This window comes from Nomascus leucogenys, chromosome 2 (genome assembly GCF_006542625.1).
Source record: "Nomascus leucogenys isolate Asia chromosome 2, Asia_NLE_v1, whole genome shotgun sequence".
Classification (NCBI taxonomy): domain Eukaryota; kingdom Metazoa; phylum Chordata; class Mammalia; order Primates; family Hylobatidae; genus Nomascus; species Nomascus leucogenys.
Window position 1 is genome coordinate 150,958,279 of NC_044382.1, and position 13,013 is coordinate 150,971,291.

Here is a 13,013-nt window from a genome sequence, read left to right on the forward strand (position 1 = left end):
AGGTCGAGGCGGGAGGATTGCCTGAGCCCAGGAGTTCGAGTCCAGCTTGTGCAACATAGTGAGATGCTGTCTCTACAAAAAATTTAAAAATTAGCCGGTGTCCTCTCAATATGTCTTGTCCTCTCCATGTTTCTAAAATAAAGGAAGAAAGGCCGGGTGCAGTGGCATACATCTGTAATCTCAGCACTTTGGGAGGCCAAGGTGGGCAGATCACTTGAGGTCAGGAGTTCGAGACCAGCCTGGCTAACATGGCAAAACCTTGTTTCTACTGGAAATACAAAAATTAGCTAGGCGTGGTGGTGCGCGCCTGTAATCCCAGCTACCTGGGAGGCTGAGGGAGGAGAACTGCTTGTGCCTGGGAGGCAGAGGCTGCAGTGAGCCAAGAACACAACACTGCACTCCAGCCTGGGTGAGAGAGAGAGACTCCATCTCAAATAAATAAATAAATAAATAAAAATAAATACAATAAATACATAAAATAAAAGAAGAAAAAAAATTAGCCAGGCATGGTAGTGCACACCTGTAATTCCAGCTTCTTGGGAGGTGGGAGACTTGAGCCCTGGAGGTTGAGGCTACAGTGAACCGTGTTCACGCCGCTGCACTCCAGCCTGAACAACAGAGTGAGACTCTGTCTCAAAAAAAAAAAAAGTGGGTTCCTGGCCTGGAAGCACCTGAGGACTCATAGAAATGCAGGTTTTCAGGCTTCTCTGGAGACCTGGATCAGAAGCTATGGGGTGGGGCTGGCAGTCTGTTGTAACAAAGCATCTTGTTATCCTAGAAAGCTAAAGAAGGCTTGCCCTGGGACCCTGGCACAAAGGTGGGGCATGGAGGGCTGGTTACTGGGGTCAATGTGGAGCTGTGTGGACGGTTCTGGTTATAGGGCCTGGTGTGACCAGAAAGAAGTCACGAGTGACCTGGGAGCTGAAAGACCACCTCCCTCCAAAATCAGGAAGGCCCCTTAAGAACAAGTTGTTGGCATATTTGGAAGGCTTTCTTCCAGAAGAACACTCAGCCGTTGGGCACTCTGTGCTGAGGCTGTGACGCCCTGACGCTCCAGGGCTTGAGTCAGTGTCCTGAGGATGCTGGCACCTTCCTTCAGAGCACGTTTCATGCCCCTATGTGCCTGGGAAGAGCCAGCTACGCACATTTATTTATAACCCCTGAAGGGGTGAGCTGTTTCCTCAAGGGCATTGAAGATACCTCTATGATGTTTGTCCATCTTCCCTGCCATCTCTCCCTCCTGCCCCAGGCCTGCTGCCCACACAGCCAGTCCGTTCTCCCCGGGAGGGAAGACACGGTTTATTCCCCGGGACCTGCGAGGCTGGGGCTGCCCTGGGACTAAGAAGGTATTTTCAGCTGGGCCTTGGCATCGCACGACAAAGTGCTCTCTCAGACTTGGGATGAACTGGGCTCTGTCTGGGAGAGTCGTGTGCGGGTCCAAGGGGGAGGCCCCGCCGCCAGCTGGACTTTATCTGGGGCCTGACACATCGCAGTTCACTTTGAAGGCTGCTGAGCCGGGGCCCCAGGCCTGTTTCAGCTCTGAGACTCCTGAGGGAAGGCCCCGGGATCTTCTCTGCATAATGGTGTGCTCTCTCCTTGGACCCCTCCTGCCCTCTTAATCCAGTCTTCAAACAGAGGTCAGAGCAACATCAATTTTTTTTTTTTTAATTTCTTGTTGATGCTTAACATACCAGGGAAGAGGGCACAGCTGTCTCCGTGCCGGTAGAGAGATTTTCACAAAGCGCCGTAGCCCCGGTCACAGCAGAGACTGGCCGGCCCCCAGAAGCCCCTCAGGCCCCTCTCACTGCCCAGCACCCCCCAGGGGTAGTCATTTCCGGACTTCTAATGGCACAGGCTGGGTTTGCCTGGTTTGGACTTGACCTAAATGAAACCATGCGTGTTGAATCACTGGAGTCTGGCCCCTTTTGTTGGTTGAGCACCGTGTCTGCGGGGTTTGTCTGTGCTGTTGCGTGTTGCAAGGCTTTTGCGACATAAATCAGACCCTGTCACCACCCAACTTCCTTCCCTCCAGGGCCCTCTTTGCATTTAGAGGAAAACCAAGAGTCCTCACCGTGGCCTTCAAGGCCCCTCACCACCTGGCCCTGGCTGCCTCCTGACCCCATTCCTCCCCAGCTTCACGGGCTTTTCGCCTGTCCTCCGTCAGGGTCACGCCTCGACTGTGACCCCCTCTGAGCCTTTGTCCTTGCACTTCCTGCTGCCTGCAGTGCCCTTTCTTTTTTCTTTCTTCTTCTTTTTTTTTTTTTTCTTTTCTCTGAGATGGAGTCTCACTCTGTTGTCCAGGCTGGAGTGCAGTGGTGTGATCTCGGCTCGTTGCAATCTTCACCTCCCAGGTTGAAGCGATTCTCCTGCCTCAGCCTCCCAAGTAGCTGGGACTACAGGCATGCACCACCACGCCCGGCTAATTCTTCTATTTTTAGTAGAGACAGGGTTTCACCATGTTGGCCAGGCTGGTTTTGAACTCCTGACCTCAGGTGATCTGCCCGTCTTGGCCTCCCAAAGTGCTGGGATTACAGGTGCGAGCCACCACACCGGGCCTACAGTGCCCTATCTTTAAGAGCTCAGCAGGGGCCGGGCGCGGTGGCTCACGCTTCTAATCCCAGCACTTTGGGAGGCCGAGGCGGGCGGATCACCAGGTCAGGAGATTGAGACCACGGTGAAACCCCGTCTCTACTAAAAATACAAAAAAAATTAGCCGGGCGTGGTGGCGGGTGCCTGTAGTCCCAGCTACTCGGAGAGGCTGAGGCAGGAGAATGGCGTGAACCCGGGAGGCGGAGCTTGCAGTGAGCCGAGATTGCGCCACTGCACTCCAGCCTGGGCGACAGAGCGAGACTCCGTCTCAAAAAAAAAAAAAAAAAAAAACTCAGCAGCACCTTGCCGTCGACCCCAACCAGAACCAGAGTTGTTCTGCCCCCCTCCTCTGTTCATCTTCGCCATCTGTGTCCCCGGGCTGTCCTGCTCACACCTTCTGTATTTACCTGTCCACTGCCCATTTACTCTCTGTCTCCTCCCAGTCCTGAGGGCAGATTCGGTCTTGTTCACTTGCAGATCCCAAGGAATCCTGGGATTTTCACCTGCAGATTGCTGTGGAGGTTCCACAGCCGGCTCTCGACTCATCTTCGCGGATGCCACCTGTCAGTGAATCACGCTTCTCAGGCAGGGAGACTGGCCCGGGCTGCCAGCCCTGGAGCCCGGCACAGAGATGATCTGGGGCCCTGAATTTACTCAGGAGGAGAAGGGAAAGAAACATCATTAAACACCATTAAGTTCCTGGGATTCTGTCCCTGGGCCTTTTATAAACATGATCCTGGGTAATCATAGCACCCTCCCTCCCTAGCCATGGAAGAAGCTCAGGGCCTCATGCATGAGTGAGGAATTAGAGGCTTGAGGAAGTTGAGGCATGCCCAGCTCCATGCGGCGGAGGCGGAATTCGAACCCAGAGCTGCCCATTCTTCTCTATGCCTTTCCGCATTGCCTTCTGGGAGTCCGTAATTCCTTTCCCTTCGGAGAGGGAGGGCTCCTGCTGTTTATCTTTTAAAGCTTTGCCGGGAACATTGTTTCCAGGGAAACATCCACATGTCTTCAAGAAGGGAGAAAGGTGCCCCAGGAGTTATGTCCTGGGGTTTTAAAGAATGTATTAATTTATTACCTGGTTCCTTAAAAGTGGCTTTTCTTATATATCACCTTGGCTTGCATCGAATGCACCTGCTTTTCAGTTCTTTTTTCTTTTTTTGCACATAGTAGATTAAATAAGAGTTTGTTGAATGACTATTTTCTTTTTATCCAGAATTTTATATATTCTTAGCATAGTATGTAAACGATGAAAAGCATTGTATAGTTTTTTTGCTTAATTAAGCATCCAGACATATTGTCTCAGAAATCCCATAAGAATATATCTTTTGTTAATTAGCTGGACGTGGTGGTGTGTGCCTATAGTCCCAGCTACTGGGGAGGCTAAGGCAGAAGAATTGCTTAAACCCAGGAGGCAGAGGTTGCAGTGAGCCGAGATCGTACCACTGCACTCCATCCTGGGGCCAGAATGAGACTCCGTCTCAAAAAGAAAAAAAAAAAAGAATATTATCTTTTGTTGAGGGGACAGGAGGAGAGAAGGTGGCTTGTGGGGCTGGTGTTGCCTTTAAGCTGAGTGGACCGTTGGCTGTCCTGGGGAGATGGGGAATTCAGCACAGTGCAGGCAGCAGCTAGGGAAGGAGCTGGAGCTAGTCTGTGGCCTCCCTTGGGTCTGGCCTTAATCCTGCCAAGAAGGGTTTAAGGAAAACTGCCAGGCTGCAGTGAGTAGGGGAGAGAGGGCCCCCACTCACTGTGTGGTGCTTACCCAGGCGCTCCTAACGGGATGTTCTGCTCAGTCAAGGGATCTGCCAGAGACACAGGCGGGGGGAGTGGAGTACCCCTCCTTCCAGCCACCGCTTCATTCCTGGAATTTCTGGGTGGTTTGTGGGTATGACTCTGATCTGCCCTTGGCCTCTTGCTCAGATCTGAGTTCTCCTTTGATACTTGTGAGGAAGAGTAGAGCCTAGAGAACACCTCGACCTCCAGGCTTCTGGGGTCAGCTGCTCTCGTATGGACCATGGGTCTCAGCTGAGTGGTGCGGGGCCACAGGTCAGAACTGCCCTGACGTTTAGGAGAGTTGCTGCGTGGACGAGCCAGGACTGGTGAGGGACCAGGGCGTGGTGAATGAATCGACATTGTCCTCAGGCCTTCTGTGTGACCACAGGCCAGTTGCTTGTTTTTTTTGAGGCTCAGTTTCCTCATCTGTAAAATAGAGCTATTGTCACAGTGACCTCATCAGTTTGTGGACCACATGAAATGTTCAGTGTAGGAGTAGAGGGCCCAGGCCACGCCTGCGGCAGCCCCTTCCTCAACCCGCATTGGTGTGGGTTTGGTGACGAACATTTGTTGGGGACATAAAGTTGATTGAACAAGGCTCAGTGCCCGCCAATGGTGAACTGCAGCCAGCTTGGACTGGCTCATACCAGCTCTTGAGAGCTGATAGTTACATTTTCAGGGCCAGCGTAGTGGCTCACACCTGTAATCCCAACACTTTGGGAGGCTGAGGTGGGAAGATCACTTAAGCTCGGGAGTTCGAGGGTGGCCTGGGCAACATAGTGAAACCCCGTTTCTACTATAAATACAAAATTAGCTGTGCCTGGTGTTGCACACCTGTAGTCCCAGCGACTGGGGAGGCTGAGGTGGGAGGATCATTTGAGCCTGGGAGGTTGAGGCTGCAGTGAGACATGATTGCACCACTGCACTCTAGCCTGGGTAATAGTGAGACCCTGCCTCAAAACAAATAAATAAATAAAATTCAATAAAAAATGGATTGCGAACCAGTTCAACACAACCATCATTAAACGTTAGATTATAAAAACTTACAGTTAAGTTATATTCTGGGCATGGTGGCTCACGCCTGTAATCCCAGCCCTTTGGGAGGCCGAGGCAGGTGGATTGCCTGAGGTCGGGAGTTCAAGACCAGCCTGACCAATATGGGAAACCCTGTCTCTACTAAAAATACAAAAATTAGCCAAGCGTGGTGGCATGCACCTGTAGTCCCAGCTACTCGGGAGGTTGTGACAGGAGAATTGCTTGAACCTCGGCGGTGGAGGTTGCAGTGAGCTGAGATCATGCCATTGCACGCTAGCCTCAGCCTGGGCTACAGAGTGAGTCTCTGTCTTAAAAAAAAAAAGAAGTCATATTTAAAAAGAAGGTAATAAATACTTAAAACCTGTCACTTTTGACTTTTTTCCTGCATTTTACTGTGGCCTCTGCTCTTGAGATTATCAGTGTCAATGGGATCTGTGTGATGGAAAGGCTGCGTGAGCGTGTGCCTCTGGGGATCTCTTTCCAGAAACTCCACGCTCAGTGACTTCACGCTGGTTACTTGAAGTTGGCCACGGTGGGAGTATTTACACTGAGGGAATTGGCAAACACCAAAAGGCAGGGTGGTTTTTGCTTGGTTTTTGTTTTGGAAGCTGGTGGTGAATGATTTACCATCCCGCCACTGTTGTGGCCCTTGAGAAGGTCGGGGTCCAGGGAGGGAGGCTGAGAGTCAGAGCAGGTGCAATCCTGGGTGCGGAGCCCAGGGCCGGGGGTGCCTATGGGCCTGTCAACTCAGCTGAGACCCACCCATGGAAGAGGACAGAGCTCCATGACAGAAATGACATCTGACAGGATAACGTCGGCGTGAATCACCAAATACATTTGCATGGGTGGCACCTGGCCGGGTGGTGACATGAATCCCCCAGACCTGGCGCATGACATCTTGGACATCTGGGGAAAAATGGCCAATGCTCAAGGCATATACTGAGCTCATATGTGTTTCAAATTCAGTAGCGGGTCCCCCTGCCATCCCCCAAGCATTGGACATTTAACAGATTTTTTTTTCCTTTTTTTCTTTTGAGATAGAGTCGCCCAGGCTGTAAAGCAGTAGCATGATCTACAGTCTCCATCTCCCAGGCTCAAGCGATCCTCCCATCTCGGCCCCTCCATGAGTAGCTGGGACTACAGGCATGTGGCACCATGCTTGGCTAATTTTTTTGTTATTATTACTTTTAGGAGAGACAGGATCTCACCATGTTGCCCAGGCTGATCTCAAGCTCTTGAGCTCAAGCGATCCTCCCACCTCAACATCCCAAAGTGCTGGGATTATAGACGTAAGTCACCGCACCTGGCCTAATAGGATTTTTTTTTTTTAATTTTTAAATTTTTAAATTTTTTATTTTTTATTTTTTCTTGCCGTGTTACCCAGCCTGGAGTGCAGAGGCACGATCTCGGCTCACTGCAACCTCCACCTCCCAGATTCAAGTGATTTTCCTGCCTCAGCCTCCTGAGTAGCTGGAACTACAGACACGCACCACCACACCTGGCTAAGTTTTGTACTTTTAGTAAAGATGGGGTTTTACCACGTTGGCCAGGCTGCTCTTGAACTCCTGACCTCAGGTGATCCACCCACCTTGGCCTCCCAAAGTTCTGGGATTACAGGCATGAGCCAGAGCCACCATGTCCAGCCGGATTTTTAAAAATTGGATTTTGTTAAGGCAAACGTGGGCTTTGAAATAATATGAAGAGAGAATTGTCTTTTCATAGCATTCCACATTATTAACTCCAGCCTTCTAAAATCCCTTCAAACGATGCATTTTTGGAGGCTCTGGCACAGCCTCATTATTATAACAGGCAGTGCACTGACTGGGGAACTGAAGTTCAGGACTTTGTTCCTTCCTCACAGCCGTAGGGCTTGTCACTCCCCTCCACCCACAGACGTGAACTCAAGAAGCTCAGTGCTGTGTCCAAGATTACACAGCCTTGGGCAAGGCCAAGGGCCAGTGAGGGGGAAGGTCGAGAATTGAACCCAGGTCTGTCTTCCCTGAGAGCCCATGCTGCAGTCAATAAAGAAGCAGCCCAAATCAGTCCTTATATGGCTTTTCTGATCCAGCTGGGAGGAAGAGGGGGCCGCATAGTCATCCCGTAAATATTTATCAAACACTGAGTTAGACATCGATGCTTCCACGGTGAACGAGACCCGCAGATCTGCGGTGTGATTACGCTGGAGGTTTCTAGGAAGCCGTGATCGTTGGGCTGAGTCTTAGCGATGGGCAGGAATTCATCTCCCCGGCCCGGGCCAGTGAAGCGGGGCACGTCGGGGTCATGGGATGAGCTGTGGGAACAGCATGTGCAAAAGCAGGGAGCTTGGCACAGGCTGGGAGCTGACGGCTGACAGGCTAAGTCCCGAGATTCATCTTTCTGGCAGATTCTCCTAAACACAAGGCACTTGCAGCCCAGGCCAGTGACGCAATGAGCTTCAGCCCAGCTCCTTCTCCCTGACTCACTTCTGCGTGTTGAGTACGATGGTGCCCAAGAGATAACTGTCAGGGAGTCCCCTCGCTGAACTTGGACACATGGTTTGGTGATCCCCTCAACGTCCACAAAGCCTTGGCCAGGGTAGAGGGGTGCGGTTAGAGAGCTCATAGTGCAGACAAGCTGTGTTGAAAGTCCCCCAAACTTTTGGCAAGTTTGAGTTCAAGTCTTGGTTCCACTTTAAACTAGCCACACAGTCTCCTAAATGCCAGTCTCCTGGACTCAGTTGCTCTTTCTGTAAAATGGGGATGAAAACAGCTGCCTCCCTGCTAGAGTACAAATGCATCTCAAAGCTCTGGGCAGTGCAGGAGAAATGTGGCTCCTGTCACTTTGATTCGCCAGCTGTGGGTCTCTCAATTGACCCTGGGACCCGAAAGCTCTGTCCGTTCCCCTCCCAGCCTCTGCTGTGTGCTGAAATCTGGTGTGTTTTCATGAGGTCTTGGAGCCGTTATCTTACTTGTGGTCTTATGGGCTCAGTTTTGCAACTCTGGTAAAACAGAACAAAATCTTCCAGAGAGCATTTCTGCTGTGTTGTCCCGCGGTCCCCAGCGATATTTCATTATCAGTGAGCGGCTGAGTGGACAGGATGCAGGGGCATCTCTCTAGCAGTGACGCGCGCACCCGGCCCTGCCTGGGAGCATCGGGGGTAGAAGAGCACAGTTAGAGTAGGAGCCTCACTCCCCGGGTACCTAAGTGCACTCGGGGCAACCACCAAAGCGTGAGCTCTTCCAGGACGCTAGGAGGGCACTGTGCAGGGGGCATCCGTCTGCCAGAGGTCATAGGTCAGAGGTCAGCTCATCATATGTGGGTCAAAGGCGAGTGGGCAGCACCGATGGTGGTGGGGGGGCGTGTTTGTGTTGGTGGAATGTCGCCATGATGCGAGGGTCTCCTTCGTCTCCCATGGGGGTGACACATTGGTGTCTTCTTATCAACAGAGGCACCACGCGACCTGCGAGGCCCATGCCCTGACTCCCCCAGCCCAGCAGCCTTCCCAGGAGGCAGGAGACGGTGGAAGAGAACTTTAGGGCAACATTCGGTTGTTTGGTTTGGGAACCCCCTTCCTCCTGCATGGGTTGGTGGGGGTGCTTGGGATTTTCAAATCCAGAGGGAAGCCGACTCCGGGGAGGCAGCAGGGCACTAAGCCAAGGGCACACCTGGGCCTTGAGGTTAGAAGAGCTGCGTTCCAGCTCCAGACTTGCTGCTCGCCCTGGACAGGCTCCTTAAGTTCCATGGACTTCAGCCTCCTCATCTGTGGAGTGGAAGTGATGGAGCCGAGACTCTGGGAAATCAGGAGGATGAGAGGAGGTCACGGAGGTCAGGCGCTCCCACCGCGACTGGCGCAGGGCAGGTCTTCCCCTGTGGCCCCCTTCGCTCTGAGGGTCGCTGGCATGAGCGCCTTCTTGACGTTGGCAAGCCCAGGACCGCTTGGAGGTCTGTCCCGTTTGGAAAGAGTTTGTGTGTTTTCGTTGTCAACGGAAAAGGGGCGAAGTGCTTCTGTCCCGGTTCCTACTGAGCTGTCTCAGCAGTGGGGGTAGAATGGGCAGTGTGGGCCAGGGCTGCCGGGCACTGCCCCTGTGAACTGAGCCTCAGCCAATTGGTTTGTAGCTTTGGCAGATGGCACCAACCAGGTTCCAGCCAGGACCCTGGCCTCGGCCTCCTAACTTGTCTGTCTGCCTCCCTCGTGTCTCCTCTTTACAACAGCCAGGGGCATATTTGGAAACAGTCCTGTCCACGCATGTGTTATCTGATGTGTATTGGTCTGTTAAGCCAGCTACAGCAAAAGTACCACAAGCTTAAACAATAGGAATTTAGATTCCCACAGTTCTGGAGGCCAGAAGTCTAAGATCAAGGTGCTGGCTGGGCTGGTTTCTCCTGGGGTCTCTCTCCGTGGCTGGCAGACGGCGTCTTCTCCCTATGTCCTCACGTGGTCGTCCTCTGCATGTCTCGGTCCTAAACTCTTCTAGTAAGGACACCAGTCAGCTTGGTTAGGGCCCAACCTCACGGCCTCACATTACCTTAATCACCTCCGCAAAGGCCCCATCTCCAAATACATCGCATTTGGAGGTCCTGGACATTAGGGATCCAATGTGTGCGTCTGGGGAAACCCAGCTCAACCCATAGCTGTGTGCTTGTTCCTGTGCACCCAGCACTGGGCTCTGGGGGTACAAACTGGAATAAGGTGCTGGCCCTTTTATGGTTACTTTTCTTTTTTTTAATTTTTTTGAGATGAAGTTTCGCTCTTGTTGCTCAGGCTAGAGTGCAATGGCATGATCTCGGCTCACTGCAACCTCCACCTCCCAGGTTCAAGCGATTCTCCTGCCTTGGCCTCCCAAGTAGCTGGGATTACAGGCATGTGTCACCACGCCCAACTAATTTTGTATTTTTAGTAGAGACGGTGTTTCTCCGTGTTGGCCAGGCCGGTGTCAAACTTCTCAGGTGATCCACCTGCCTCAGCCTCCCAAAGTGCTGGCATTACAGGCGTGGGCCACCATGCCTGGCCTGTGGTTACTTTCCTGCTTAAAATCTTCTGTGTTCTCCTGCAGCCCAAATGTGGCAGGAGCCATCCAGATTTGGAGAAGCCTCGTCTCCTCCCACGCAGGGACCTCCCCACACCCCTAGGCCGTCTGGGCTGAAGTCAAACACAACCACTTTCAGACCCAACAGTACTGGCACGCCACCCAACATGGCAGGCCTGTGTTTCCCAGGCTGGCGGCTTTTGTGGTGCACATGAGGGCACTTGGAGAAACCCCCCCATTCCTCTCCCCTTTTCCTTCTGTTCTCTTCCAAAGTGGAGGTTTCACTAAACCCTGTGGTTCTCCCAACTCTAAAGCTCCACCTGAGACTTCATAACTTCTCTTTGGAGTCCTTAGAGAAGGACCAGCCTCTAAGCTGTGGAAGTCCCTTTAACATTCAGAACGAAGGCGGCCAGTCAGATCTCCTGGGATAGCTCACGCTGGCTCAGGAGGGCATGACAGAGGACTCATTTAAAAACAGCATTTGTCTCCTGCTGTTTTCTCACTTTGGCATTTTGTTTTATTTTGTTAAGCACAGGTTGGCCTTCCCTAATTTGAGAATCCAAAAATCCGAAATGCTTCAAAATCCAAAACTTTCTGAGGACTGCCCTGAAGCCACATGTGGAAAATTCCACGCCTGACCTCATGTGATGGGTTGCAGTCAAAACACAGTGAAAACTTTGTTCCATGCACAAAATTATTTTAACATTTTGGATAAAATTACCTTCAGGCTACATGTATAAGGTATATCTCAAACATAAACAAATTTTGTGTTTAGATTGGGTCTTATCCCCAAGATATCTCATTATGTACATGCAAATAAGCGGAGCATCGTCATGACACCAGGAGGACGCCCCGTGACGCCGATTACCGCACTCTCAACCTCAGCCCAGCGTCAGAGTTTTCTGGCGTCTCTTCTTTGAGCCTGGCCGCCTGCAGCTGGAAATGTTCATGTATGGTGGTGTGACTAACCTGAGAGAGAGAGATCAGGGATCCTGAGAAGTTCTGCATTCTTGGTCTGCTTCCCAGAGGGACTAGTAAGCACGCAGAGGTCCTCCCCGCGCCGTCCCGGGCTCGGCTTCGGAGGAGGGCAGCCCGTCTGGCCCGCTACAAAGCAAGCCAAGCCTCTCCTCTCCGCATGGGGTTATTTTTGTCTGAGGCGCAGGCTCAGTCAGGACCCTGGAGAGTTTCCAGGGGTCAGGAATGGGAACCACAGCATTCCCATAGCTCTTTGGCTCAGCATCTGTCGCCTGTTGCCAACGTTTCTGCTTTCTGGGATGCCCGTCTTGGTCTCCATCCCCTCCAGGCCTCAATCTACATCTCCCCACCCCGGCCCCACCCAAGGACGCCCACCTTGCACTGCCACTGTCCCAGCCAACTTGACTGGTAAACACCTGGTTGGTGCTATGGGGGTGAAGACCAGGGAGGACTCATGTGAAGAACTGAGCCCCGTGGACTTCCGACGGGTCAGCTTGAGGCACGGCCACCACCCAACCCTCCAGGCAGAGCTGCTTCCTCCGGCCCTTGAGGGCGTGGCACTGCCTTTAGAGTCAGCCTTGTCCTGCTATGTGGGGACTGGGGGTTTCCTCCTCCATCTCCCCAACCTAACTGTGAGGTCCTTCAGGCCAGGGACAGAGTCCTTTTCATCTTCGCATCCCCAGTCTCCATCTCAGAGTCCAGCACAAAATAAGGCGCTCGATGGAGGTGACTGGGTGGCCCCGACTCTCCCCTGGGAGAAAAGCAGACAGGGGGGTGTGCACGGACACACTCGTTCAAGCCCTTCCTTTTCTTCTTGGGCCAATAACACACATTTTTCAGATGGCAAGCCAGGAGGAGGAGGGCTGTGGTTCGTGACCCTATAATGGAGGGGAGGTAGTTGGCCCCCAGGGACAGAGGAGCCAAGGTAGCTTGCTGGAAAATTCTGGGTCTTTGTAATCGTCATTTCGAATCTCAGTGTCTCTCCTTACCAGGAGGCCGGCCCTAGGCTTGTCTTGTCGCCACACTAAGCCACAGCCTTCTTTTTTTTTTTTTTTTTTTTGAGACGGAGTCTCACTCTGTGGCCCAGGCTGGAGTGCAGTGGTGCGATCTTGGCTCACTGCAAGCTCCGCCTCCCGGGTTCACGCCATTCTCCTGCCTCAGCCTCCGGCGTAGCTGGGACTACAGGTGCCCGCCACTGCGCCCGGCTAATTTTTTGTATTTTTAGTAGAGACGGGGTTTCACCGTGGTCTCGATCTCCTGACTTTGTGATCCACCCGCCTTGGCCTCCCAAAGTGCTGGGATTACAGGCGTGAGCCACCACGCCCGGCAATTTTTTTTTTTTTTTTTTAGACGGAGTCTTGCTCTGTCACCCAGGCTGGAGTGCAGTGGCGCAATCTCGGCTCACTGCAAGCTCCGCCTCCTGGGTTCACGCCATTCTCCTGCCTCAGCCTCCCAAGTAGCTCGGACTACAGGGGCGCGACACCATGCCTGGGTAGTTTTTTGTATTTTTTAGTAGAGACAGGGTTTCACCATGTTAGCCAGGATGGTCTTGATCTCCTGACCTCGTGATCCACCTGCCTCAGCCTCCCAAAGTGTTGGGATTACAGGTGTGAGTCACCGTGCCCAGCCAGCCAC

General features: G+C 52.4%; 1 protein-coding gene across 1 annotated transcript in view; it reads left to right on the top strand.

The window, feature by feature from the left end:
• CRISPLD2 (cysteine rich secretory protein LCCL domain containing 2) overlaps window positions 1-13,013 on the top strand; it is a 90,636-nt gene that overhangs the window by 5,394 nt on the left and 72,229 nt on the right. The gene's annotated exons all lie outside the window — the stretch shown is intronic.